Below are 26519 nucleotides of genomic sequence, written 5' to 3'. Positions count from 1 at the left end.
TTTTTACCTCATTTCTGGCACACATTATGCTGAAAAATGCACCATTTCTGCACATTATTTTAAAAAATTATGTTTCCCCAAATTTCTCTTAATTATTTTGGGCCCCCTCGCTACACCCGACGTTCGTGCTATTTTGAGGAAATATTTAGGACCCTCACTTGAAAATATTCACCACCCCGTGAGGTCTCACCCATGAATCATTTAGAATCTTAATACCCCTTCAGGAGCTAACCCCCAACATCAAAAGCTGCCTCCACCACTGATCACACCACATGGTGCGCATGTATCCCCCTATCCATTGCAAGACTCAAGAATGGGGATGTGAGGGACTACATATCCCATCAGGCTTGGATTACGTGATTGACTCCTGTCACGTTAAACAAAGCCACCATGAGAGCTGTGGTACTCCTCAATGAACCTCTTCCTGGAATTTTCACATTCTTTCTGCGCCTTCTTGGTTACCCATGCCCTGTGGAGTGCTCCCTGACTTTGCTTCTGTCACCTACTGGTCTGCCATGGGATGTTCCTTCGCTGCCTATCCATTTCCTGTTTTGTTGCTACATTTCTTCGTGTGGTTTGTTCTTGTCTGCCATGTTACTGCATTGGATTTTCGTGCATCAGCACTTTGGACTTTGTTTCATAGGATCGGATTGGATCAATTGTGTACAAGGGCCTGTACTTGTTCATTGGCTAGCTTGTTTCCTTCGTGTGGAGTAGAAAAGGATTTGTGTGGATTTTTCCGAGTCTTTTTTTAATGTTGGGCTCACCTTGTTATAGACCTGGAACTTTACCCCATTCTAGATCAGCATATGCATCGAAATTGTGGAACTCTTTGACACTTCTAGTTGTCAACACTTGCAAGCTATTTTGGTGAGAGTTCTGTCCTCTCAACCTCTCAACCTACTTTCCTCTGCTTCTCATTTCTATTCTGTTGGTCTTTGGGGAGCGATTGCCGGGCTACACAAAAGTGGGCAGCAAAATTCAGGTAGGATAATGTTGTGCTCATTTTCACATGTGAACTTTTCCATAATTCTCGACCCTCTTGTTCCCGAAAAACAGGAAACAAGCATGCTAAACAGCACTTGGTTCCCTTGGGAACTAAAGATCTTGTGAAGGGTATTTTGTATTTGTATTTATTTAATTTGTATAGCGCACCAGGCCCAAGGGCATCTGGGCGCATATCATACAGAGTTACATGAAACAACCTCCAAGTAGAAAGCTTGGGGTACAACATATCTTACAACGTTACATGAAACAATCACCTAGTAGAAAGCTAGGCGTACAAGATACACAAGAATGTAGAGCAAAAGGAAGGAAGTAGGCAAAAATAGGCACATATAAGGACGGTCTAACAGTGGGGTATAGGTAGTGCGAACTTGCTTTCGTGCATTTATTTGTGAGAGACTAGGAGGTATTGGCTCGGTCTTGCTCCATGAGCCAGAGTTTGGCTGTTTCCTTAAAGGTATTGAAACGGGGTTCGGATCAGAGTGAAATGGGAAGTGTGTTCCAGAGTTTGGAGGCAAGTACAGGGAAGCTGGAGCCCCCGGCGTTTTGAGCTTTGAATCTAGGTATGGTGAGTGAGTGTGCTTGGCCCGATCTGAGAGGGCATAAGGCTGTGTGGGCAGTAAATCAGTTGGACAACTATTCGGGGGATTGCTGGACTCTGCACTTGTGTGTGAGTGCAAGGGCTTTAAGCAATATTCTGCTAGCCACTGGTAGCCAGTCGAGATTCCGTCTGGTGTCAGTGATGTGCATAGACCTGGGGATATTATGGGCCGCTCTAATAGTGTGGTTTTGTGTTACTTGTAGCTTACTCAAGCTCTTTTGGCTGGTTCCAAGATAGAGTGCATTGCAGTAATCGATTTTGGCCATTACAAGGCTTCTAGCCAGAATTATACAGTTGGGAGTAGAGATGAAGGGTCTACAAGCTGTTACAAGTTTGCAAGTGTATTCTGAGGCAGAGACCACTGAGTTGATTTGTTTAGTAAGAGAGAGGGTGGAATCTAAATGAAAACCTAATGTTTAAGTGTTGTTGGAGACCTTGATAACATTGCTATCGATGATGAAGGCTTTGAATGCAGGATCCAATTTGGTAAGACGTGACTGGGAGCCTAGGATAAGTAACTAGGTCTTATCATCATTTAAACACAATCTGTGACATGCCATCCAGGCCTGGATGACTGAGTAGACCTCAGTAAGAGCCGTGAGGCCAGTAAGGTAGTCTCCTGTGATAGGAATGCGTAGCTGGGTGTCATCCGCATAGTTAGTGTAAGTAACACCCAGATAGTCAAGGATATCGAATAATGGTTTGGTAAACACATTATATAATGTTGGGGACACGCAGGACCCTTGAGGGACCCCACAGGTGACAGGTGCAGGATCAGCTGATGCACTAGGAGAGAAAACACGCATGGATCTATTAGCAAGGAACAATTTGATCCAAGATGAGGCCTCATCAGAGAAGTGGGCCGCAGTTTTAAGGTGATGACAGAGAATTTGGTGATCGACCAAGTCGAATGCTGCGGAGAGGTTGAGTAATAGTAGGAGGGCTAACTTGCCTTTGTCTTTGGTGACCTGGATTTGTGTTTGAAGATCTAAGAGGGCAGTCTCGGTGCCTTGTTTCGGGCGGAAGCCTGATTGACGGAGGCCAAGCAGTTTATTGACCTCAAGGTAGTCCTGGATTTGTAAATAGGCTGCTCGGTCTAGAATTTTCAGAAGAAAAGGCACTGTAGTGATAGGTCTATAGTTGGATGGATTGTTAGGGTCTAGTGTAGGTTTTTTTAAGAGAGGGATGACCCAAGCATCCTTAAGGTTGTCAGGTACAGTACCGGTTTTGAAGGAGGCATTGATGAAGGAGGTGATGAAGGGGGCTAAATCATGGGCATCTTCCTTGATGATAAGTGCTGGACAAGAGTCACCTTGACAGTTGGTAGGTTTTAATTTCTTAATGATATTTTCTACTTCCCAAGTATTTAACGGCGAGAAGCTGAATGGTTACACGCATGCATAGTTTCTGGCGAGCTAAGGGTAGATATGGGCGAAAAGGGGTCAGTCATCAGACTACATTTTTTATTGTTGATTTTCATTTTTAAGGTAGCAATTTTATCCAAGAGTGCTTTTTGTATGCTGGAGCACCATGTGACGTTGGTAAGTACTGGCTGGTACCCACATCCCTCACAGATTGAGGAGCCTGCCTTGCCCTCAACGATATAGCAGACTAATGACTAAGAGACTGCTATGACACAAGCCTTAGCTGCCTTGTGTTCTCATAGTTCTGCTATTAACACTAGGCTAGACCAAATGCAAGTGAACAGATTTCCACTGATGCAGGATGCTTCCAAACTAGTTGCTACTTCTGGAAATGCAGATGCAGAAAATTCACAAAGGCAATGGCAACCTACATTCAAAACTACAGAAACTGGATGGATGGTGTTTTCATCTCTCTTCCCTTTAGCCCCTCCAGAATACATTTGCAGAGATCTAAGGGCATACAGGACCGTCCGCAGACAATGTAAGCTGCATTTTAATTTGTTGTCCTGCTGGCTTTTCTTATTCTGCATTAAAAGCCATGATATGATATGACATGATAGGTTATTTATAACATGCTTAATACCCAAGAGTTTCTAAGCGCAGACCCGGGGATCGAACCAGCATTGCTCCATGTTGAATTGCATCCAAGGCGAGCATGTTGCCGCTGAGCTATCCTCCCGAGAATGTCTTTGTTTTCCAATGTGGGTGGGTTGCAGTGGCATGTGGCACTCAGCTGTTAGGAAACAATGATCTGCTATTAAATGACTTTGCATAATTAACTGCAGCCTTGGGCAGAGTGATAAATAAGAGAAAGCAAACCGAAACCCCTCAATTGCAGTTTGCTAGACCTGAAACACGGAAGCGCTGAATTGGCTGGAAATCAAGAAGACTCTACTACTTTACTTCGGCTTATGGCAGGACTTAAAGGATGCACTGTTTGTTGTGCCTTATTACCCAGTGTGGTGTGGGAGTTCTTGGGCCTAGTCCTACAAGTCGACCAAACATGGTTGTATGAAAAGAAGAAGTGGGTTCTCCCTTGTTAGGAGTCGGTGATGCATCAGAGTCCTAGGCTTCCACCTTAGAAGAAGGAACTGAACCTATGAAAGTAGGAAGCATTAGGGGACCATTGTCGGTTGAAGAATAGGGATGACAGTGCACCAATGGTTTTTGCCTCCACTGCGGAAAAGTGGGTCACTTATTCCATGACATTCCCAAACGCATCCCTTAGCAATCAGGAAATCAGCTAGCTTCTGGTAGGGACACAGGAAGTGGGCTTCAATAGATATTGTCCTCCCTTAACCACCAATATGCTAAAACAACCTCATTTAACCACACTTCAAGTCCCAGTACATCATGTTAAGGTGTGGGTTATCTTAAATTGGAATATATCCCAAAATCAGAATAATGGACACACCCTAGTAGGGAATGAGACCAGGAGAGAGATTGCACGTTGAACAAGGTTTATATAAACAAAATTGTGCATGCAGAGAACTCTGCTGCCCGGAGAGCACTCTGGCAACAGATATACGGGTAGCACATTAAAAAGGCATTCAGCGTCACAAATGACATCACATTACAATATACAATCCCATGGCTTGATTTGGTCAGATCATCAGCACAGTATGGATCCATATGGGTTGACCTCATGGGATTGGCGGGTGCTTAGTAGTCACTCCTGCAGCACGTGGGTCAGCTGGGCTCATCTTTGCGAGGTGAAAGTCAGAGCAGCAAAATTACACTTTCCCTGACTAACTGATCTTGCAAAAACAGCATTTGTGACCATGAGACAAATGACACTTGAGAAGTCAGATAGGAATGTGGGTGCCTTTCAGAGTTCATGCACAGGTTATAGGCGGCCTTTTACCCTCTGCACCTCGGTACCCACAAACCTAGAATCCCTGTCCCAGGTGCCCACCTTGGAGGTTTCGATCTACCTATTGCCTCATGGTACAAATAGACAGTGTTATGGTTAGCAAGAAATATATGTGTGCCTGGGGCCGGGGCTCTCAAAGGGGTCTTCATTGGGTCACTACAGGCGGCCAGATGTGTATATGTATCAAAGAACAGAGGGGCATGGGCCTGGTAGTTAACAGCTTAGCAGGGTGGGGGTCAAGGAGGGACACTGGCAGGTTAGTGGAGAAAAATGGGCACTCAAGGAGGGGCCTGCTATGGTCTCACACAGTGCAGTGAGCTCATCTGTTCTGGGACGGCACTGAAGGTTGCAACAATGAATAGCTGAACTTCCGTGAGAACAGGGTTTGTGTAAAGCAGACAGCATGCCTAGGGTGGGGGCTGGAGCTGGCGGTGCGAGGAGCAGGACAGAGCGAGATCATTTTCAGGCCTAGACAAAGATGGCTGCAGGCGAGGAATCAAAAATGGAGTCTTTGTGCGTTAGTAAAGTGTAATTGCATGATTTCCTAGTAATTAATAAGTAGTTAACACAGATTACTGTTGGGCGGAAGGGGGGGCGTCTCCCCCCTTCAGCGCAAGGGAGATCCGTGCATGCGGGAGTGGTGAGGGGGGTGGAATAAGCCATCTCCCTCCCAACATCAAGGAGTCCTTCCCTTGAAACTGCAGACCTAGGGCCAATGGTAAACTATATCGACATAAGTTATGCACGATCAGTACGTGTCTACATCTTACAGTAGGCTGCGCCAGAACCCATACTAGCAGTTCATGGAACCAACCCTTCGTGGGGTCCAGTAGTTCAACACACAGTAGACATACAGATGACCTGTTATGGTGATCGTATGGGAGCACTGGCTTTTGATGTGATTGATGCCCTGATTTTTTGGTGTTATTCTTGGTACTCCCTAGTTGACAAGCTACTATATTACTATTGATTGGGTTCTGAGAATTGTCCGCTTTGAACAAGGATCCAGTTTCCTGCTGTTGCCCATGGTACCACAATATGTGCATCAGACTCCGTAGCATGGCTCCATAATACTCACGTTGTCGTATCCAGTTCTGCCCTACCTTCTTTTTATTCTGAGTTTCACAACTTACTCTGCAACACTGAGGCAGTGGTGTTCATTTCTGAATTGGGATGATGACTCTACTAGAGACCAACTACCTACTACTTGTTTTATTAGACATTCCCCCCTCCTGCTGCCTACCATTTTTTTTGTATCCTATCAGGATTCAGGTGAATTGAGCTCTAAATTGACTTCCATGCTCTTAAAAACTTCACAGAGAAGAACCCCTACCATCTTCACTTGAAAACTGAACTCCTCTAACAACTGCATGGATCCCGAGTATTCATGAAGTTTGATCTTAGAGGTGTGTAAAATGTAGTTTGTATGCATGTAGAGGATGAATAGAAAACGGCCTTTCGAACCCATTACAGCCATTTTGAGTACCAAGTTTGGGTTGGGCAAACACTCCCGCAATGTTTTAGCACTTCATTAATGGCAACACTCTCAATATGGGGGTGACCTCACCAGTATCCTTCTCCTTACATTGATGGGTAGAATATGAGGTAAGCAGTCTGTTGCTCCTTACACTGATAGATAGAAAGTGAGGCAACGAGTGGGCTTTGACTATAAAATAGACTGGCTCTGGGAGAGAGAAAGGCTGTTCTGGGCAGGGCTGGAAGAAGATAGGAGGCAGATGAACGAAAGCTGGAGGACACCCAGAAGCAGACTGGAAGTTCCCTTCATGCAATCGAATGAAGAAGGGAGGCAGAGTCTTCCTCCTTTTTTCTTGCTGGATTTTTAAAGCATCTGAATCTGCATTATTGGGCTTTTTAAGTCTCAGAAAGACTTTGCTTTTTGCTTTTGTTGAGCTGACCTACTATTTATTTAGAAGAATTCTTGTTTTTGACTGAGCTGTATGAGCAATTGACTATTTCTTACACGAGGGACTTTTCAAATTGACACTTTTTAAAGCATATTATTCTATTTTTGCAGCAGTTTGTGATCCATGGTGATTCTAAACCTGATCCAATTTTTCATGGATTGTGCACTCTACATGATTCTGGGCATCCTACCTACACAGCTACATTCTGAGGATAGTACTGAGTGTGAGCACCTGTTTTACCCATTTTTGAATATCACATTGGGATAGGGAGGAATTGAGAGGGCAGATCATTCCATGAGGTTGGCTAATGAGATCTGAGGAGGTAGACAATTACTTTTGAAGTGTCTATCATGCTTCTAAAATAATTGATCTTGGAGCAGTGACAATGATAGCTGCTTACCCATTAATAACTTTCTGCATATTAAGTGTTGTAGAGGTGTAGACAAAAAATGACTTTCCCTCCCCCTCTTTTTGAAGGACAGATGAACATGTCATGTAGGGCTCTTGCCCCCGGTCCAATATTGGAAATATGAGAAGTTATTCACTTAAACAATTCTATCATTCAAATCCTAAACAGAAACAGTGAGGAAAAACACAGTGTGAGCCAAGGATGAAAAAAGCAAGTGATGTCATCTCATCTATGACACACTTAGCTGCATCAGACACAAGGCAAACATGTATTTGCTACAAAGATGCACAGACATTAGGCCAAACTGTGTTTAGATGTAAAGAATATTATCCATTCTTAATAGACACTAGAAAAACAAATCATACATAATGCATCAGCAAAATGTAATGCTCAAATATACAATAGCAAAATGGATACCATATGCATGCATTACAAATAAATACAGGCTTTAAGCCTCATACAAGTTAGAAATGCTGAAGCCATAGAAATTTTGGTTCAGCCAGGTTTGAAAGGTAGAATAAGGGAGGGTCTGATCAACTGAAGCCTGACACACGAACTTGAAAGTATTAAATAGAACAGTTTTTACCAGTGTTGCTCAAGAGATTTTTATAAATTGATTTGGCAGTAAAGTAAGAAATAGATAAGGACAGAGTAGCCAATGGAAGCATGACAGCAGACCTTATGTCCTTGACAGAGCAGATCTACAGCCTGCGCCAGCCCAAAGCTGCTTCTAACCAGCTCTAAATTGTAGCACAAGTTCCAGTGATTCATTGAAATTGGGGAAAAAAAGTTATTGCTGATCAAGCAGAATATGAGTCATTAGAATAAGAAATAATTATGTATTTCAGGAAGACTTAGAAACAGCCTTTGTGTCCAAACCTTCTGAACTGTCCCACAACTGTCCCACAACACACAGCTAAGTTTATAAGGAAATGACTCTGACATACATTTAGTGAAAGTGTTCATATTCAAAACATAAAGAATATATCAAAAGTATTTTGCAGATAGAGATCCTTAAAACCAGAGGATAGTTCCCTTCCCCAGGATTGTTGGGTAGGTTGTCAAAAGAGTCTTTTTCAAACAACAGTTTCTTTGTATCACAAGAGTGTCTCTTTATCCAACAATTCCCTGATGATTTTACCGGTTTATAGTCAAAGGTTTGAATACAAAAGGATCAAATGCAATACTTTCGAACCAAAAGGATCTAAAAAAAAAATGAGAAGGCCTGTTTTTTTTTGGGGGGTGGGGGGAATACCACACATTTTTCTTATACGAAACAAAAAAAAATACATTAAAAAAAGGGAAGTCGAACATTTTTTTTTAGATCCTTTTGTTTTGAACATATTACATTTTGAAACTTTGTATTTGTAACTTTTACCTTGGATTCAGAAAGTTCTTGTTCACACAATATCTTTTAAAACATCCATCACTGCCTTTGTAGCAAAAGTGTCTTTCTTGAACAACAATGTATTTATATTGGATTCACAAAGTTCTTGTTCTGCAAACTTAAATATTTGGCTGGTGTACTTTCCAGATTCACTGGTATACTTCCTTGCCAGGTATTTTGAATCACTATTAAACCTTTCTTTACAACTTCTGTTGGGCTGCCTGGCATACGCCTCATTCAGGAATCCTCTTCTGGGGCTCTTCAGCTTCCCTGGTATATTTCCCTGCGAGGTATCTCCCCCAAGTTCTTTGTACAGTTTTCTCAACGGACTCGTGTGTTTCACTGCCAGGACCTCTCTTTATGGCCTTCTTAAATGCCTTTGTATACTCCCCTGCCACAATGTTCAGTCTTTTAACAACTTCAATGGATTGCCTGGTATACTCCTCTGACAGGTATCTTTCTCCTAAATGTCAACTGCCTGGTGTCTTCTCTTTACCAGGACTTCTCTATTGGCTTTACTAACACTTTCAATATATCACATCGGCAGCTGCTTTATTCTGTCCAACGTATTTGCTTAGGGTAACACATGCTCCCCCACATTGACATCTCATGCATATGTAATCATTCAGATTTCATTGTTTCACTTTTTCTTGTTTGTATTCAAATCTTCTTTCTCTTAAACCTTGATCTAACATTAGGTTCTGCCAGCATTTAAATCACATGTGAGTATTGTCAAAAATATAAATTTCATATACTTCATTCACTTCCTTTCTTGTTTGTCAGCATGCTCCGGGGTCCCCAGTGGTTCTGGGCTGACTCAACAGTGGTTTGTGGCATCCCCAATTTATGGCGTGCCTCTGTGGTGAAGCTTCCTCCCTGGTTCCCCTTCGGCTCAGCGTTTACTAGCTGGCTTCCTTCTGTGGCCAGGACCGGAGAACGCTGCTTCCTGACTCAAGCATACCTCCAGGAGCTCTGCTGTGCTTCTCAGTGCTCTTGTAGTCCTTCATGTATGCTTGCCACACTTCTCCTCTCCCACCACACCAGTGTGTCTGTAACTCGCGTTTGCGAGCCGCCGCATGAAAGTGCCCGTCTTCTTCTCCGCAGTTCTCTCCCATACTGCTTCGCTGAATGCTGCGGTTGCCATTTCTAAATGTCTTTGGCTATTTAGTGGGACTAGAACAACTAGTCCACACGTTGGTTTTTGGACTTTGCTTAATCTGAATTAAATCTTCTGTTTTCTTCCTCATCTCTGTACTTGAGGCTTTATGGGAGCTGAAGTCCACAGATGCAATTGGATTTCCAAAATGATGTTGTTCAAAACCTTCACATACAGAAATGTCAGAAATAGAAGATGTTTTCTGTGTCTTGTGAAAGCTATAGGTATACGTGGAGTTTTGGTTCAAGTTACATAAGGGAAGGGGTTTCTGATTTTCATGATAAAGGGCAGTTGTGAGGTGACTACAAGCCCTCATGACCTTAGATGTTATGCAGGTCTTTGCTGGGGAAAAGGGCGGAATACCACAATTCATCTAATGGAATCTTCCCTTCTCCCCAGTAGATATCCCCTCCCCTGTAATCCTCCCTCATTTAACCACCCCCAGGGTCAGGATCAGTTAGGGACTGTTGTCCCCTGGCAACATGGGAAAATGTTGCAGCCGGAAAATCTGTGAAAAGTCCATTGGATTCATCGCAGTAATTGGAGAAGAATGTAAAGAAAGGCTTTATCAGACAATCCACACCACTAGATGGGATCCCCATTTTAATATTCCAATGGCAGACTTTACAATGAGATAGTGTGTGAACTATGACACACTGAATTTGATTATTATCTATGCATTATGAATGGCAAATTGAATGTCCAAATTGAATTTCAGGTCGGCATATATTCTGGTGTGAATAGAGGTAGGTGATCAATGTTAAACAGTATTTAGCACCAGTATTGGCCATTTTTAGTATTTAGTCATTCCATTTGGCCTATGCAATGCCACGGCTACTTTTCAATACTTCATTAAAAATGTGCCTCGCGATATGTTGGAATTGTCTATCTGGATCACATTTCAATCTTCCCATATTCATACGAATTCCAGAGGGGACAGGTGAAGCAGCCCTTAAATAGGTTATGGAAACACATGTTGTTTGCTAAATTAGAACATGCCAATATGTGGTAGACTCTGTCATTCTTAGGGTTTAGGAACTTGATAAAGGGTGTTGAAGTGGATCTTCAAAAGGTGGAAAGAGTAGTGCAAAGGCCACCAACCACATTGATGTAAGAATTTAAGAGGTTTCTATGATTTCTAATTTTATTGGGGAGTTTATTCACAATTTCTTGGCTACCTTAGAATCCACTATCCAGTTGACTAAAAAGTCATACAAAGTTGTGTGGGGACCTGATCAAGAGCACGTGCAATCTTTACATCAGCACCAAACGTTGAACTCAGATTTGAGCCTGCCATTTATTGTTGAGACTGATGCCTTGGCCACAGCCAGTGGAGCCAGAGACTTGCAAAAGCATATAGGGTGTTAGGATATCTACCCACTTTCTCCTCAATGACCTCCACTTCCTAAGCACCCTTACAGTGTTGGATAAAGACCACTACCTTCACTGATTTGGCCCCCAACAAGTCATACATTGTCTCACTGTATTCTTTCACGGTGCTTCCAGAAACCACCGCTCCTGCGACAGGAGGGGCACTCCCCTTTCCTCTTCCCACAATACCTGCATGTTCTCTTGCTTAACCAATGGCTCTGCCTCCTTGGGTCCCTCAGCCACATCCCCTTCCTCCTCTGCCTATGTGGCAGCATATACCAGAGGCCTGGCATCCATTGCCTTCATGGGAGCCTAAATAAGAGACCCTTCTTCTACTGCCTTGTTGCTAAAGGGGGGCTTCTCTGGTGTGTCCCTGTCTCCTCTTCCGCTACTCCATCTTCTGAGGCACCCTCCAATTCATCCCTGCTGACTCAAAAGCCTGTCTTGGAATGCTGTGTGGTCTGAGTCAATGAACTGACAACAGGAAATGGCATGAAGTTCCCACCCTCCTCATTTACCATGAGAGAATCCACCTGCATCTGCAAGGAGAAATGCAGCTTCTATTCCTCTTTTCCCAGCTCCTTTCCTTATCAGCACCCAGGAGTGTGCCACTCTGCTCCTAAGAGAAAGAAAACATATGGGAACAAGAGAACCAGCGAACCAAAAAGACCCAGAGAATTGAACCCACAGAACCAGCCAAAAATAGATCACTACTACAGTAATCTACAAATAGGCAGAATGAAAGACCAGTGTAACAAAAATATGGGGAGACAATAACAGCACAAAGAACACAGGAAGAAACTAGGAGAGGCTAAAAACCATTTGTCATATTGTTCTGGGAAAGGGACAGGCACAGTGGGAAACTAACAAAACCAAGCAAAAAAAAAAAATCCCAAAAATAGACAACAAAAACTTTGCAAACAACACCTGCACAAAAACAAACACCAAAGTCCAGGATAAGTTCCTAAACCTGCATAAAATGCACCTAATACCCTCCACCTGTGGGACTAGGCTGTGTAATAAATTGCCTCACAACCTAACAAAGCCAACAAAGGAACAAGAAATGAGCTGGTACTTGTATAGCACCTCAAACTTAGTATAGGAAATTCGAGGGCTCATATTGACTGAAGGAACTCAGCAAATCAGGCCAAGAGAATTTTGATTGGCTTAACAAACCCTGTCGATAATCCTGAGATATGACCTAAAATCAGATGCTCCTGATTCTAGCAATAATCATCTTCACAGACCCAGACACCCACTGTGAGTTGAACTGGGATTCAACCATGCCAAAAGCTCAGTGTACACTCGCAGGATTGGTTATATTTCAAAATAAAGATTTGAGAGGCTTGTGGGTCACATTTTATGAAGTGTCTCTATGCTTAATTCTCTCCTAGGTAAAAAATACCATTTACTTTGACTGGATTTAACACATTGTTCAATATATTATACTTATTTAATTTAGTTATTCGCCTAACATTTTGGGGTAGTTTCAACACCAAAGACAAAAGGAAACTGAATCTGGCTGACGGGGGCCTAAAAATGCAGAAATATGAACACTTTTTGACTGCAGACAGAAAAAAGGCCAGCATGGATATTTAAACACTGCCAGATACACCAACAGTGTTGTCAGAAACAGGAATACTAAAATTAAGAGAAACCAAACAAAGGAATATACATTTGTTCCGTCTTGGCATGATAATTTTGAAATCAAAATATCGCCTGTTGCCTATAAGATCTGCATCCCAAAGGGAGAACAGACAGAAGAGAAATGTGTCCCTATCAATCAGTTACAAAGCTGTCATCCCAGACTAGCTTCAAGAGTGATTGTGGAGCCCACTGAAGTTAGAGCAGAGGAACTATCTGAGGAATGAAGGGTAAGATCAACCCCCCTGATGGAAACAAACATATATAACAGGTGAGTATTTACATTAAATATTCATCTACAATGTTTGATAGAAAAGGAAAGAGTGCTGTATTGAAAATTTGAAATACAAGCAATGTGTCTCAATTTACATGCATTGTTATCTGGGGAAAGAAGGTATAAACAAAAATACTCAACAACTCTTTTTACTGCTCTCTTTAGAAACACTAATGCATATTCCTTCTAACCTGTGGACCAGAAGAAGCAGAGTCCTGGAAGGAGCACGGGCACCCTGGAGAGGAACCAAAGCAAAACAAAAAGAAAAAAGGGAGGGAGGGGCCGCTTCCATGCCCTGGGAACCCAGATTGCATGGAACCCAACCACCCACTATGAGAGACAAAATGGAGAACACATTATTAAGACTCCACTCTTCCCTGTTGTTTCCCAGGATTGTCATTATGATAAAGAGCAGGGGTGGGTGAATCTGTGCGATACTTTCAGCCCCAAGGACAAAAAAAAACAGAGTCTGGCTGACGGGGGCCTAAAAATGCAGAAATATTTCCTATACCTTGAAAGCACACTTTTTGACTGGCAGAGTGAAAGGCCAACATGCAAATGTCAACACTGCTAAATACACCAAAAGTGTTGTCCGAAGCAGGAAGACTAACATTAGGTGTGCCAGGTGTGTGAATGACAAGGCTGAAAGGAAATGGACCTACCTTTCACTACATTATGACAAAATTGAAAGGCAATTTCTACTAAAAGAACGCTGCCATGGAAAAATAGAAATTAATTCATTCTACAGCATGGGAAAATTAAGACAATTGCATTTGGGACTGAAAGGACCTGTTTACCAGTGAAACTCCAGTGCCTGTGTCAGTTTATTAGAAAGTATAATTTAATGATGAGCATTGATGGCATGGTGCAGGAGAAAAATGAAGATTGTGTGCTGAGAGATATTTATGAAGGCCTCATGGATACAGATAGACATTGTGACATTTAAAGCACAGATTTCTGTTCATGAGAGCTGATTGTAGCACAGATAATCAAAGCCCAGGCACTGCTCACCTTCCCCCATCAGATGCAAGGGTCCAGTTCTGCTCCCCTTTTTATTTTGAAATCTCGTTGACGCTTTCAGGGCGTGAAAGGGGGGCTCTACACATGCATGATGAAGAGATGTATTGGGGTGAAGTAAAAACAACTGTGTAAATAGGGAGGCAGCCCTTAATTGGTTGAATTTTCTAAAATACTTGAATTAAAACTCAAATTGTGGTCCTTTTCCCTGAGCTGATGACATTTGACAGACACGGGGGGGGTGCATGAGTAAAGATGGGGTGTCCCATCTGATTCATGAGATAAGCATATCCAGGACCCGGAATTTGACTTGTCAAGAATGTTAATGGATTTATACCATCCTGCATCAAGAAAAAGAAACAGATGGCTGGACCTACTTCTAAGTGGAGAAACAAAATGTACTGTTTATGGAACTCATAATATATATATAAATAAGTGATTGGTTTATATTGACAATCACATTTTGTTAATTATCCCAGGAACCATAAATCATATAATAATGCTTCAAGCATGATCACAAAGCTCATGGAAAGCTCCCTCTCATAATACAATTCCCCTAAATATTTGACTTTGGAAATCAGAGTTAGAAGCTGAAATGTGATGATGGCGTCCCAGAAAATTTCATGAAACAGAGATTCGGGGAGATGATAGTTGAATTAGATATCTTTTTTTATTGTTTAAAGTAAATTATGGTTGACTAGCATCCTTTTCGCACTAACATATACAAAATACACATTTACATTTATACATTTTACACTCATATAACTTTAAACATTTACAATTCATAATAAAACAATACTCTTGTTAAAATCATATAGAAACCCATTATTAAAATCAGTCTTGAAGGCTACCACTGTTGATGCTCATGATTTTTTTAACAGATATCCTCCCATACATGCATGGCTGCAGTTGTTAATACTGATAAATCGGCTCCTAACAGGCAACTCCAAAATACATGAGAAGCAGGTTATTTGTACTTCTCGTACGCCCACTCATGCATGGTTTCTAGCTTTTCACATTGTGTTTGCAGATGTCTTGCAGACTCTATGGTTTTTCCACAGAGTTGCCTTAACCTTTTATGCCAAGGAATACCTCTCCATGCTCTGGTCTTTTCGGGCACCTTGATTGTCTGTAATCTAACCGAGAGCATGAACCTAATCATTGCAGGGTACTGTTGTTTTATTTTTTTTATTTTATGTCAAACGATTGTCTGACATATTCACTGAACATTTTTAGAGTGCCAAGGTGTGTTAAAGATAGGTCTATACCATGAACCTAGCTTTAATGGGGATCTTAGCCAAGTTAAATTCCAGCCATGTCTTTAGGATTTGAGTGATTCCAATGTTGACCATATAGTGTGTCACTCTGGTGTCTAAGTCGTTGAACCATTTTCTTGTCTCGTATCTGCACGCATGCTGAAGAGTGAGCGAAAGTAAACTATCAGGGCCTGACAGCTCATACTTTATCTCAGCCCATAGGCTACGAGACACCACTGACTATACCACAGCCAGAGAAGGTAGTCCCAATTTTTATCTGATTGCCTGGGTAGAATTAGATATATGCATAGAAAATATTGAGTTGATTACTGTTATAATTCTTGAATAAATCACAAAAATCTGTCATTCAAACCTGAAACCTTGTGCCTAAATGAGACACATGTCATTAGATCGAGCATGGTCAGACAAATGCAGACATTTATATTTTATGATGCTTATGTGCAAAGTAAAACAAATTGCCATGTTGTCATTTTGAAGGTCATAACTGAATTTGTAAAACAATGCAAATTTAAAGTGGTGGACTTCTAACTCACAGGGATGATGCCTAATAACTAAAAGGGACAAATCAGAGAAAAGGGGAGACCAGTAAATCCAGATCAAGAGCCATAATCTGGCACCTGATAGTTTAGATTATTTGGGGAGTGATTAAAGGTTTATAAGGAGACACACAATGGGAAAGGGGAAGGGCTGCCTGATAAAGTTGAAAAGTTGCTGAGAACCTAACCTTGCCTGGGAGAAAGGAATTGGAGGAATACAGGGAAGGACAGATGCTGTGAGCCATACAAGGGGAGGCAAATCAAGGGGGAATTGATTCTGGCGGTATCCATGATTGAACATGGAGAAGCCATCTGACCAGATCCCTGTCCTTGCCTTATATTATGATCCAAGAGGTGTGTTTTTCCCTGAGCACATAACCCAGAGATATTCTATGTAAGTATCTTGTCCAACCAAACACAGTCTTGTGGGGATCTGTTTAAGTTAATAACATCCCTCTTTTGATTGGGTGGGCAGTGTAGATCCCTAGCAATTTTTTTACCAAGTAATCCTCTAATTCCCCTATAGCAAACAGACACAGGGTGATTTTGTTGAAATTCAAAATGAACAAAACTGCTTCCCGTGTGGATTTTTGCACAGTGCAAAGTGACTTTTCACTGGTAAAAAGTGACTATGAACTGCCAGCAAGCATCCTTATTCAATGAACAGTGCAAAGTGACTTTGCACAGCAAACATACACTTTGCACTGCTCCATGAATCAGGGGGTGCAGTGCAAAGTGTAGATTTGCAGTGCAAAGTGACTTTGCACGGCAAAAAGGCACTTTGGGACAACTCCCTGCATTAATGGTTGCCCCATAGATATCTCCTATAATATACCAGGGGCATACATTTAAAATATGTGTATTTGGGAAACTTCATCTGCCACACAATTACACTTCCTGCTTTCTCATTTTGCATTCACAACCAGGAATGAGTTGTGTCAAATCATGTTAGTGCCTATGGCTCTTGGGATCATCCAATGTATGCCTTCTCGCTTCCCACTCTCTTCCCAATCACATTCTCATCGTACAACCAACACATTGGGCCTCATTACGAGGTTGGCAGTAACCTGCCGGTGCTACTGACGAGTTGCCACCAACCTCATAACACCGTTTCTACTACCTGATATCCTGGTGCCACCGGGATATTGCAAGTCCCGGCAGCCCGGGATGTCAGATGGCGGGAACTGTAAGTCCCCATTCCCGTGGAGTGCCATAGGACTGCATCAAAATGGGGACACAGAAGCACTGGCATAGTTGCTTATGTTACCGGTGCTTCCATGGAAAACATGTTTGCAGGGACCAGTGCTCCAGGCAGGTCAGACCCACTGGGAGCTCAGGCCCCTGCAGCCATTCTCATAGTGTGGTGGCCCAGAAAGGGTGCCTCTATGTTGCAACCGGCATCCTTATTTCCGGACCGTCAGACTTGTAATGGGGCCCTTTTATTAAACCTCAGGACAAACATCTCTAGCCGGCATGATTGTTGGCCCCAGGCAACTCGGGTTTTCTGCTGCAGCCATGCCATTATTTCCTTGTGCTTGTCTTTGTGCCCAGCTTCCCTGCTCATGGAACAGGCTCCTTTATTTGTGAAATGGAAGGAAGACATATCCCTTAGTTCCACTACATCCGTGTTCCAGCAATGTAAATAATGTAGGTATCCAAAGTGCTCTGCACAGTGACGTGTATTTAGAACGTAGTGCCCAGATGCTGCTTGTCTAATGCAACACTGAAAGTTGATCCTCGATGTGGCTTTAAAAAAAAAATCTAAATAAACTCATTTGCGAAAGTCTCAACCTATAAAATAAAATGCAGAGAAAAAATGAAAGGAAGATGGGTCCTATGAATATTTCAGTTTTATAGGTTATTCCAGTTACTCTGCTTCTACAGTATTTATGTGGGCAAGTCAACAGCAAAATGCAGACTTTTGACACTCGTTCTTGTATGTTAATGAATTATAAATATGGAACTAAGCCTACATTTGCAATCAGGGCCACTAGAGAGATTGCATTTGGACATACTGCCCATGATAGCCATCTTAATCAGAGCTCGGTTCCTTGCCGCAGTAATTGCTCGTAGATTTGTAATGGTGTCTTCAACATGTAAAATCTATGGCTGTAATGGGAGCCATGGTGTTCTGGAGTGCTTCGGCGAATCCGAGGCTCCTGCCCCAGTTTCTCTTCAGAACATTACACGACATGTCAGCGTGTGTGCTGATTCATAAGTGTGGCTTTATGCACCTCTATTTATGAATTTTATATTGACACTGCAGGATGTGGTAGACCATGATTTATAGTAATCGAAAGGGACCTGCTCCACCGAAGAACTGAGCCCTTCTGAAACGTGCCGGTGCCTGGTGCAACTGAATCTTGTGCCTGGCATCAGCAGTGGACCAAATAAATCTGGTAAAAGTACAACTACATTGGATATCCCTCCTACCACGTTAACTCAATGATGCCGGATGTGGAACGTGGAGCATGGAGCGACATGATGCTTTGGGTACGGCTGGAAAGGAGGTTGCTGAAACATCGGCAGCTGGCCAGCATGGGGAGATGGCTGCCTGGAAAGGAGGAGGTAGTAGAGGTGGTTGTGCTGGTGTTGTTGGTCAGTGGGCTGCTGGTGTACATGGCTGCTTTTGCACCATTACCCCTGAGTACCTGCCAGCTCTGATCCTGTTGGGGCGTGCGTGGCACAGCTTTGCGAGAAGACCGGAGTGTGAGGACCTTACATGAGACACCACAGCACTTCATCATCTTAGGCCATTCCTAGTGTAGAAGAGGACCCCAGAGGCAAGAGGTGTGTGGCCCTTTGCAGCAAACATTATATTCTCATGACTAACTTACTAGAAATCTGGCCCATGGGAGTCAATTGGGCTCCTGTCTATTATTCACATAGGCTTAGTAATGACAGTGACCCTGAGCTGGTTTTGACTGCCCAAGTCACCTGTGTGAGAATTATAAACTTTGTTTTTCACTGGGTCTTGAGTGGCTTATATAACATGAACTGGTTTGTGACTTTGTTTTTTGGTCATCACCCCCTCCACCCTATATTTCTTATTTTTATGAGGGATTGGTGTGGCCTGTTTTGTTCTGCACAATTGTTTGTCACAGGACACTCATGTTGGACAATTTTCCTCGACTTTGTTAGTTTTGTTTTGTCTGTTTTCTCTTCTTTTCTGTCCTGGCTTCTTCTGTTCATCATTTCTATTATCATACTAACTCAATAATTTCTGTAAAGCGCTATATCAATACACAATAAAAGAAACAAAGAAAGAAAGAAGAAGAGGTCACAAACAAGTTGTATATTTTTCCAAAAGATTTTGCAGAAACATTCATCTTGCTTTCGACTCTTGAGGGATATGGAAACAAACCTGATCAACATGGGAGCCGCCAGGGGGTGCCGAGATGTGGTGACGGGTCTCGACTGATCTCCTCCCCTGGGTGTGGATTTTGGTGATTTGGGCCCCCTTATCCCCTCGGGAGTCGGGTTTGGACCCCTCAGGGTCTGCTTGAGCTGGTGTGCATTTGTGGACCGTGGCTCCGGTGTTGGTACGCTCCTGCAAGCCGGAGTTCGGCCGCCATCCAGCAGTGAGTGGTAGCAGTGGGCAAGTCCGCCCGGCTGCGGGAACCGCATGAGTGCCGGCTGCCTGTCGGAGGGGGTGGGGCAGGAGCCAGTGCCGCGGGCCCATCCCCCGCCACGAAGAGCTTTGGCAGGACGGCCGGGATCCCAGTGAAGGCTTGCAGTAAGACGCTTGGAGCAGTCCTGCCGGGCCTGACGGCCCTATTGGCTGGAGCGCGGGCACCGAGTCCCATTGTGTGCTTGGAGGGACCTGCAGGTCTAATCCGCAGAGCTGACCCATCGGCACGGCAGACCAGGTACGTGCAGCCCGCGGCGGTGGTGCCCTCCTGATCCCGAGAGGTCTGATAACCCCTTCCATAACAGAGTTTTACTTGGCCGTGGCGGCCCGTAGAGACTTCATCAAAGGCCTGCAGCCCACCTGTGTATGTTGCACCGAGCAGTCCTTCATTGATCATTGCCTGAAGTTCGCACTGTTTGCTGGGATAGAAGCGGGCTAGGGTGGGTCAAGTGTCCCCCGCAACTTGGGGTTTTGTTTGAGGACTATGGTTTGTTTTTCTGACAGCCCCACTGTGTGCAGTTGCAATTGGTCCATAGAGGAATCCCTTGGGGGACATGGTTGGCCCTTCTATCGCCCCACATTCGCAAGTGGACCCCAGGCACCCGGGTGGTATTGTCGGGAGCTCCTGTTTGCCGGTGGCGGGGCTCCAGGGACCATGTGGCTGAGCTGGCTGCCGTCCACTGTGCAGAGGGTGTCCAGAGGAAGGCCAGTGAGTGTGTGAGATCCAGTCTGGAGTGGGCCGGGCCCATTGATTGGTCATCTCAGGCATTGGCGGAGCGGGGGTCTTTGTTCGGGCCTCCTGGAGTGCTGCATGTGGGACTCTTGTTTGAGCTTCTACAGTTCAATCTTGTGGAACGAGCTCGCAGATGTGGCCCGCCTGATACTGACTTAGTGTGCAGAGAGCTAAGCAGCGATCAGTCTGCTGTGGGGTCTTGGTCTCTTGTGGAGTGGTGCAGCAGTGTTTCAGGTGGTGTCTGAGTGGTGATTTCTTGGTGCCTGCCACTGGAGCTTTTAAGGCGGTCCTCGCCTTGGATGGACTGGGTACAATCTCTGCATAAGTTTTGGCGTGCCCCTGAACAAGCGCCAGAGGTGGCCAGTAGGCAGTCATCAGGTCTGTCGGAGTCAGCGGAGGCTCATTCCATGAGCCAGAACATGGCTGCCCTGTTGGAGGAGATCCGCGGCTTTAGGGCAGATATTGGCAGGCGGCTAGACTCTCTAGCTAAAAAGGTGGATGCTGTTGAGGACAAGGTCCAAGCCCTAGAGGCCAATCAGACCTCGGCAGATCTTTTCTAACATGCGCCTGGCGGAGTTGGAGAGGCGAGAGGAGAAGGTCGCTCTTAAGCCTGATGACCTGGAAAATAGGGAACGGCACTCCAACCTCAGGTTTCTGGGTATCCCGGAGCAGGAGGGGGAGACCCAGATGGATATTGCAATGAGAGTCAAGTCAATCATAAGCAAACTCTTTGACGGTGAAAATACCAGCAAACCCACAATTGACAGAGCCCACAGAGCGGGAGGTTGTGCGGGAGGTCCGAGATCCATTCTGGTCAAATTTCATTACTACGTAGAGACATCAAAGATTCTGGATCTGGCACGTAGAAAGGGCCCTATCGATTGTGAGGATGCTAAAATAGTGATCTACCAGTACCTTGCGGCGCTCACCCTCGCCTGCCAGACACTGTGCGCCCCTCTGACAAAGTGGCTGCAGACGAAGGGAGTGCGATATAGGTGGGGGCACCCGTTCTCACTTACGTTTGAGTTGGATGTCTATAAGTACTCCCTAACTACGGAGTCTGGGATTCATAAAGTGTCTAGTGACTTCCTGGGGGCCATGTCCTTAGGTCCTGATTTGGAAGCCGGGAAGGAGGGGAGTCATAAGGAACCTTTAGGCGCAACAGGTCGGCACCACGTCCGGGGACACAGGAAGTACAGAAAAGTGGCACCGCCCTCCCTTGAGCAGTGGATGATGCTGCCTTGCTGTGGAGGGTCCTGTTTCAGATCAATGTTTGAGTGCCCTGGGACCATATGGTTGGCTATCTGGCCGTGTTTAAGAATGTTGGGACTTCCCTAGGTTTGGTCTACAGGGCTTCGCTTTGTCGATGAGGGGGGGGTTCAGGAGTTTGAAGCGCTGGGTTGTGATTACATGGTAGGGGGGCAGAATTTCAGGTTTCTTTTGGTGTAACTCGGCCAGGTGGAGGCGATCCTTGGCGGCCTGGTCGTGCGGCAACTGGATGTCGCGACCATTCCAGGCTCTCAGGGGTTGGTTGGGTGGGGGGTGGATGGGGTTTGTCTTGGTGGGGAAGGGTACGATGGGTGGATAATTGAAGTGGGTATTCTTTTTGGGGGTTGGGGCGGGTTGTTTTTTGCACTCGGGTCTACCTGGATTAAGGGGTTATATGAGGTCAGGGGGCTGGGCACTCCCATTAGTCTCCATCATGGAGGCGGAAGACATTTTTGGCTTTTCTCAGGGGTGACTCTCTACAGCTGGTGTTGGTGGGGTCCTTAAATGTGCAGGGTCTGAACTCTCCGACTAAGAGATCTTTGTTGTTGAGAGAATTTGTTAGACTGAAAATTCATTTTCTCTTCCTACAGGAATCCCATTGGGTCAAGGGGAGGGAGCCTGCGTTCAGATTTAGGGCTGTCCAGCAAGTGTTCCGAGCCTCATGTGTGGTGTAGAAGCGTGGGTTTGCCCTTTTGATTTCTCCGAATGCTCTCTTCTTCCCCAAATCTCACAAAGCTGACCCGGAAAGGCGTTACATCATGGTTAAGGGAGAGCTGAAAGGCCGACTTTTCACTTTTGTGGGTGTGTATGCCCCGAATGAAGGGCAAGATGTTTTTTGGGAAGGGATGAGGGAGAAAGTCAGAGGATTTGCTGAAGGTGGGTTAATAGTTGGGGGGGACTTTAACATGGTTCTGTGTCCGGATAACGACTGGAGTTCCCCTAACCCTTGCCCCGACCTAAGATCCCAATTGAAGATGGTGGACTCATTCAATCGGATTAATGGTGAGCTGGGCCTTGTGGATGCGCACCCGGCTACCCGGCTGGGCACAACTGCGATTCCATCTTTACGTATTACTCCAAGGTGCATCAATCCTTCTCTAGGATTGATTATCTTCTGGTGGATTCTGCGATCCGGGATTGTGTTTCCGATTTCGGGGTTGAGACTGTCCCTTCGTCCAATCACGATCTAGTCTGAGTTAATTTGGGAATCCCTTCCCCTGCCCCGGGTAAGGCGAGGTGGATATGCAATGACTCGTTGCTAATGGATAAGGAGCTGAGGGAGTCCCTACTAACTTCTATTGAGGAATTCTTTAGCCTTAACGACACAGGGGAAGTGGAGACTAGATGTGTTTGGGATGCATTTAAGGCCACGTTTAGAGGTACCCTGATGGAAATGGGAGCTAGGAGAAAGAGGGAGAGGGCGAGGGAGGAGTCTAAGCTGAGGGAGCAAATCACCGCCATCCAGCCAGGGGGTAATTTGAAAACGCAGATGGCCCCAGGCCAGCGTGAGGCGCTTCAGAGCCTCAGAGCAAAATGATCCACCCTCCTTGTAAGTCAGACGGAGAGAAAGCTTGCATTCTTAAAACAGCGATACATGGAGAGAGGGGAAAAAGCAGACAAGATTCTAGCTTGGAGCTGTGAGAGTTATGTAATAGCAGGAGGGTTAACTGGGTCTCCGGTCGGGCAGGGGAGAAAAGTTTGCAGGATAGACAAATAGCAGAGCAGTTTAGGCAGTATTATGAGGGTCTTTATGCTTCAGAATATCGTGGGGACTGTACGGACGTGGACTGGTTCCTGGACTCCCTTCCTATTCCTTGCCTAGCTCGGGAGACCTCGGAATCTCTAGAGCACCCTATCTTGTCTCAGGAAGTAATTGATACTATTGCATCGCTGAAGTGTGATACTGCACCAGGAGACAACGGTTTCTCAGTCCGTTTTTATAAGACCTTCCAATCCACGTTGGCCCCCTTCTTGTCTAAGGTGTATAACACGGCCCTAGAGTCTGGCTCCCTCCCTGATACCATGATGTCTGCCCTTATAGTGATGCTCTCTAAGGAGGGGAAGGATCCCTTGTTTTGTCAGTCTTACAGGCCCATCTCTCTTCTTAATGTAGATGATAAAATATTGGCTAAACTGCTGGCGAATAGATTGTCCAAACTTCTCCCCTATCTAGTCCATGGTGATCAAGTAGGCTTCATTCCCGGACGTCAAGGCTCTGACAATGTAAGGAAAACCCTGGGCCTTATGTATGAGGTGTCTAAGCGGGATTCATAGGCTTACCTCCTTTCGCTGGACTCTGAAAAGGCCTTCGACCATGTCGAATGGCCATACATGGGGAAAGTGCTTCGTAAAATGGGCCTGGGTGACAAATTCTGCGGGTGGGTCGCGGGGCTTGTACAATGGCCCCTCAGCACAGGTATTGGTGAAAGGCTGTACTTCGGCCGGTTTTTCGCTCTTCAGAGGTACTCGTCAGGGGTGCCCCCTCTCCCCTCTTTTATATGCTCTGGCAATGGAGCCCTTTGCCATTGCGGTTAGAGCTGATAGTGGTGTCTCTGGGGTGCAGTGTGGGGACTGCGAATTCAAATTACCCCTTTTCGCAGATGATACCTGACCAGGCTTCACAAATCCCTCCCGCACTTGGTAGGCTTGATTCAGCTTTTTGGAGCATTTTCGGGGCTAAGGATGAATGTATCCAAATCATGTATTATGCAGATGGGCAGGCTGGACCGAGAGATCAGTGGTAGATCAGAGGTGCTGGGGATGAGAGTAGAGTGGGAATCAACTAGGTATCTATGCACCAATATCCCTAGAGATTTAAACAAATTGTATGTGTTAAATTTTCTACCCCTCCAGGCTAAGAGCTTTGGTGATCTGACAAGATGGGCTCCTCTCACTCTCTCTTGGTTTGGGCGTATGGTTATGGTTAAAATTAATGTACTCCCCCGACTCCTCTATCTCTTTTCGTCCCTTCCTTGCATTGTCCCAGGGCCTCATTACAACCCTGACGTTGGACCATGGTGCTATTAGCACCATGGTCCATGCCGGATTCCGCCATGGTGGATGGCAGATTTACCACCCCATTCCAAGGTTGGCGGGGCGGTAAATCCCCATTCACCATGGCCCCTTCCCCATTCCCATTTTTGGCCCATAGGGCTCAATGGGAATGGGGAAGGCGCTAATTACAGCACCATAAATTACTGTGCCGTAATTAGCACCAAGGTCCCTTAGCGGGATGGACTTTAATACCTGCAAATAGCAGGCGTTAAAGTGTGAATCTGGCGTTAAGGGTTTAACGGCACCGCAGCCTTTTTTTACGGTGCCGTTAACCCCTTAACGCCAGGGTTGTAATGAGGCCCCCAGACTCCTTTTTTGACTCACTGCAATCTCGTCTTCTGTGATTTGTTTGGAGTGGCAAGAGGGCAAGAGTGAAATATTCCACCCTGACCCTCCCAAAGTCTCACGGAGGGTTCGGTCTCCTTGATTTTAAATTGTATTATAAGGCAGCCCACCTGCGGGCAATGCTAGAACATCTGAGGGACGACCTTAGGAAGTACTGGACGTATGTAGAAGATGTTCAGGTCCATCCTTACAAAGTCAGGGATTTACTTTGGGCGCCTCCACGTTCCCTTCCAGCAGTGGCTAAATCACACCCAGTTCTGTCAGTTCTGTGGGCGGCCTGGAAGCCCAATAGAGACAATAAGCTCCTTTCTTCTTGGCCTTCTCCCCTTTCTTCTCTATGGGGTCCCCCGCTCAATATAGGATCCAGAGGATTCTGAGAGACTCAATCGTGGTCGGACCAGGGGGTAGAAAGGGCTGCGCAACTCTTTCGCCATGGCGATTTTATTGAGTTTGGCCAGTTGTCGGAGGTGTTGCGTGAGAAACCGCTTTCCATTTTTGAATACCTGCGGCTTAAGGGTATCCTCACCCAGGCTGATTGGTGGGCAGACTTGACCTGTCCTTTAACCCCCTTTGAGAAAATGTTTGTGAATGCTAAATCCAGGAAGGGATCTCTCTCCAAGATTTACAACGTGCTGCTCACAGCTAATTTAGAGGGTAGACAACCGTTCAAGCGCATCTGGGAGGAGAGATTGGGCATAACCCTTGACGTTCGCATATGGCAGGGAGTCTTCAAATCAATTTTGGGGGGGGGGGGTTGTACACAGCAGCTATGGAGCACAATTTCAAGATTCTCCACTCCTGGCACCGTCCCTCCATTACTTTATCTAGGATGTTTGCCAAGGTATCTCCAATGTGTCCCAGGGAATGCTCTCTCCATGGTACTTGGTTCCACATGTGGTGGGATTGCCCGGTCGTCCAGGTTTACTGGGTAGAACTGCTTAGTTGGATCAAGAGCTGTCTGGGAACGTGTCCCTCTCTTCATCCCTTGGAGATTCTCCTGGGCACTCCTTTGCTCGATAACAAATCCTTATCCTTCACTAGGGTGACGGGGCTATGTTAAGAGCTGGGAGAATGGCCTTGGCCTAAAAATGGAAAAGTCCTCATGCCCCTTCTAAGGCGGAGTGGCTCACTAAGTTATTGACAATTTTTTACGTATGGAAAACTGTCGGCCATAATTAACGATAACATGTCTTCTTTTCTGCAGGATTGGACTGTTGTTTTGTTAAGCGCGGAATGCGACGCCCTGAAACTGTAAACAGTTTGGATATGGGAGGAAGTTTGAAGCTCGGGGAGGGTGGTTTGTACTCTGACAGTTCACCTGACCCCGCACGATCCTCTGGGACCCTAAGACATCAATGTTGTGTTGAAAAGTCTCACTATGTTTTGTGACCTAACTCTAATCCTCGTGTACTTTCTGCTTTTTGTAATCCGGGTAGCCTGTGGTGGGGGGGATCTGAGCTGTGGTGGGGGGAGGGGGAGGGAGTGGGTACGTTTTTCTTTCACTTTTGTTGTGTTTTATACTTGGTTATTTCCAGATGCTGGCTGGCAGATTTATTGTTTGATGAAATGTTCAATAAACACTAAGTGG

The sequence above is a fragment of the Ambystoma mexicanum genome, chromosome 5q (assembly GCF_040938575.1).
Source record: "Ambystoma mexicanum isolate Mex_15411 chromosome 5q, UKY_AmexF1_1, whole genome shotgun sequence".
Taxonomy (NCBI): Eukaryota; Metazoa; Chordata; class Amphibia; order Caudata; family Ambystomatidae; genus Ambystoma; species Ambystoma mexicanum.
Note: the sequence above shows the minus strand (reverse complement) of the source record.